Here is a 4175-nt window from a genome sequence, read left to right as displayed (position 1 = left end):
GTCCTGATGGACGGTGGTAGTGGCCTGAACATACTGTATGCAGAGACGTTGAAGGGAATGGGCATTCCGATGTCCAGACTCAATGAAAGCCATATGAGTTTCCATGGGGTCATTCCAGGCAAGAAGGCTGCATCCCTCGGTCAGATTGCACTCGATGTGGTTTTCGGTGATTCCAAAAATTACCGCAAAGAAAAGTTGACGTTTGAAGTTGTGGATTTCCAGAGTGCTTATCATGCAATTCTGGGCAGGCCAGCTTATGCATGATTTATGGCTCGACCATGTTACGTGTACCTCAAACTGAAGATGCCTAGTCCCAGAGGAGTGATCACTATCTCTGGTAATCGGAAGAAGGCAAAAGAGTGCTTCCAGAAGGGCTCAAAGATCGCTGATGCCCAGATGGCCGTGGTAGAATTGCAAGAATACCAGAAAAATGCAGATTCGAGTGACTTGCTGCGAGCCAAGAAGCCAGCCACAGATTTAGCATTCCAGTCGTCTGGTGAAACGAAGTCGATTCACATTCACCCGACAGATCCCAATGCTACTCCGACTCACATTTCAACCTCACTCAACTCCAAATAGGAAGAAGAGCTCATCCAGTTCCTCCATGAGAACTGGGACATCTTTGCATGGAAGCCTTCTAACATGCCGGCTGTTCCCAGGGGACTGGCTGAGCATCGTTTGTGAGTCAACCCGAAGGTGAAACCAGTCAAAGAGCATCTTCGACGGTCCGCCGTCCAGAAAAGAAAGGCAATCGGTGAAGAGGTGGCTCGGCTTTTGGCAGCTGAGTTTATCTGAGAGATTTACCACTCTGAGTGGTTAGCCAATGTTGTCATGGTCCCAAAGAAAGACAACTCACTTCCCATGTGCATTGATTTCAAGCATATCAATCGGGCCTGCCTGAAAGATCACTTTCCTCTCCCTCGCATCGATCAGATAGTCGACTCGACTGCAGGATGCGAGCGTTTGTCCTTTTTGGACGCCTACTCCGGGTACCACCAGATCTGTCTGTACGGACCCGATGAGATAAAGACAGCTTTTATCACCCCGTTTGGGTGCTTCTGTTATGTCACAATGCCATTCGGTTTGAAGAATGCCGGAGCCACATTCATGCGGATGATTCAGAAGTGCCTGCTCACTCAAATCAGTCGGAATGTGGAAGCATACATGGATGACATTGTGGTCAAGTCACGTAAAAGTTCCGACCAACTGAATGACCTTGCTGAAACTTTTGGAGTTCCAGGCGAAAAGTTACTCGGTTTCCTCGTTTCCGAACAAGGAATCGATGCTAACCCAGAGAAAGTAGGCGCCATACTCCGAATGAAACGCCCTGTGCGTGTGCATGATGTCCAGAAGCTTACTGGTTGCTTGGCCGCCCTAAGTCGATTCATTTCTCGCCTCGGTGAAAAGGCGCTACCTCTTTACCGACTGATGAAGAAATCAGATAAGTTCGAGTGGACCCCAGAAGCTGGTGCAGCATTTGTAGAGCTAAAAGCCCTGATTTCCACCCAGCCGGTGCTTGCTGCTCCAATCAGCAAAGAGCCTCTACTGCTTTATATAGCAACCACTGGACAAGTTGTCAGTATAGTACTTACGGTCGAGCGGGAAGAAGAAGGAAAAGCTTATAAAGTTCAACGCCCAGTTTATTATATTTCTGAAGTCCCGACCCCGTCAAAGTAGAGATATCCTCATTATCAGAAATTTGTCTATGGGATTTACATGACCACGAAGAAGGTTGCACACTATTTCTCGGATCACTCTGTTACAGTCGTCAGCGACGCTCCATTGTCGGAGATTCTGCATAACAGAGATGCAACTGGTCGAGTGGCAAAATGGGCGATTGAACTCCTTCTCTTGGATATCAAGTTTGAGGCAAAGAAAACTATCAAGTCCCAAGCAATAGCAGATTTCCTCGCCGAGTGGATCGAACAGCAACTGCCGACTCAAGTTCATTCTGAGCACTGGACCATGTTCTTTGACGGATCCAAAATGCTGAATTGTTCTGGTGCCGGGGTAGTTCTGGTATCCCCCCGAGGAGACAAGCTCAGATATGTCCTCCAGATTCACTTTGATTCCTCCAACAATGAAGTAGAATATGAAGCACTCCTGTATGGGTTGCGCATAGCCATCTCACTCGGCGTCCGTCGCCTCATGGTCTATGGCGACTCCGATTTGGTAGTTAATCAAGTGATGAAGGAGTGGGACGTCAGAAGCCCAGCCATGAGTGGTTACTACAACGCGGTGAGGAAGCTTGAGAAGAAGTTTGAGGGGTTAGAACTCCACCACATACCCCGACTGAAAAATCAAGTAGCCGATGACTTGGCAAAAATAGGTTCCAAGAGAGAAGCCATTCCCAGCAATGTGTTTTTGGAGCATTTTCACTCACCGATAGTTCAGGAAGATCCTTTTACTGAAGAGCCCCCGCAACCTAAGAGCACCACAGATCCGACTGAAGTCGAGGTCCCAGCTGTGGTTGACCTGATCGTGGAGGTTCTGGCCATTACTCCCGACTGGACAGTGCCCTACATTGCGTACATCCTCAGGAAAGAACTCCCAGAGGATGAAGAAGAGGCTCGATAGATCGTCTGTCGATCCAAGGCCTTTACTGTGCTAAGAGGACAACTGTTCAGGGAAAGCGTGGCTGGAGTCGGTCAGAAATGCATAACACCAGAAGAAGGTCGAATGATCCTCAATGACATCCACTCGGGGACCTGTGGTCATCATGCGTCCTCTCGGGCCATCGTGGCTAAAGCATACCGAGCTGGATTCTATTGGCCACGAGCAAATGAAATGGCGAAAGATATAGTCGACAGATGTGAAGGCTGCCAGTTTTACTCAGACATGTCTCACAAGCTAGCGTCAGCCCTGAAGACCACCCCCCTCATCTGGCCCTTTGCTGTTTTGGGACTGGATATGGTTGGACCGCTGAGAACCGGCAGGAGCGGCTTCATTCATGTGCTCGTTGCAGTCGACAAGTTTACCAAATGGATCGAAGCTAAACCTATCAAGAACCTTGATGCTAGCACCACTGTCGAACTTCGATTCCGATGAGTTCAGAGCTTTCTGCGCGTCTCAGGGCACTCGAGTCGACTATGCTTCAGTCGCTCACCCGCAGTCGAACGGACAAGCAGAAAGAGCCAATGGCCTAATTCTCAAAGGACTGAAACCCCGACTGATGCATGATCTCAAACACGCAGCAGACGCTTGGGTTGATGAACTTTCGTCAGTTCTGCGGGGTTTAAGGACAACTCCTAATCGGTCGACCGGACGAACTCCTTTCTTCTTAGTCTATGGAGCCGAAGCTGTTCTGCCAAGTGACCTGCTCCACAACGCACCCCGAGTCGAGCTCTTCTCCGAAGAGGAAGCAGAGCAGACCCGGCAAGATTCAGTCGATCTCTTAGAGGAGGAAATAGAGATGGCCTTGATCCGGTCGACCATTTATCAGCAAGACTTGCGTCGATTCCACGCCAGAAATGTGAGGGGTCGAGCCTTTCAAGAAAGAGACCTGGTTCTTCGAGTGGATCAACAAAAACCACACAAGCTTGCTCCGACTTGGGAGGGCCCCTTCATCATCACCAAAGTTCTCCACAACGGAGCATACCATCTTTATAGTATTGAGCATCAAAAAGACGAGCCACGGTCTTGGAACGCGGAGCTGCTCTGCCCCTTTTATACTTAAGGACTCGTTTGAATAAAATGTAATAAGGAACACCATTGTAATTTGTTTATCAAAGACAAGAGCTTATGGTCCTATCATTCAATTGTTGTGTTCTTATTTACTTCTGAAATCCCCCAGTGGGTGGGCTTAGTCGCGAATCCATTTCGCCTAAGTTCGAAAGAAAATCCTACCGAGTGGAGAGCAATCCTCCTACTCGAGGGCTTAGCTGCAGTCCAGTACTCGCCTAAGTTCTCCCACTAGGAGGCTTAGCTGCAGTCCAGTACTCACCTAAGTTCGAAAGAAAATCCTACCGAGTGGAGAGCAATCCTCTCACTTGGGGGCTTAGCTGCAGTCCAGTACTCGCCTAAGTCCTCCCACTAGGAGGCTTAGCTGCAGTCCAGTACTCGCCTAAGTTTGAAAAAATCCTACCGAGTAGAGAGCAATCCTCCCACTCGGAGGCTTAGCTGTAGTCCAGTACTCGCCTAAGTTCTCTCACTAGGAGACTTAGCTGCAGTCCAAT

The sequence above is a fragment of the Triticum dicoccoides genome, chromosome 2A, assembly GCF_002162155.2.
Source record: "Triticum dicoccoides isolate Atlit2015 ecotype Zavitan chromosome 2A, WEW_v2.0, whole genome shotgun sequence".
Lineage (NCBI taxonomy): Eukaryota > Viridiplantae > Streptophyta > Magnoliopsida > Poales > Poaceae > Triticum > Triticum dicoccoides.
This window is presented reverse-complemented; position numbering follows the sequence as displayed.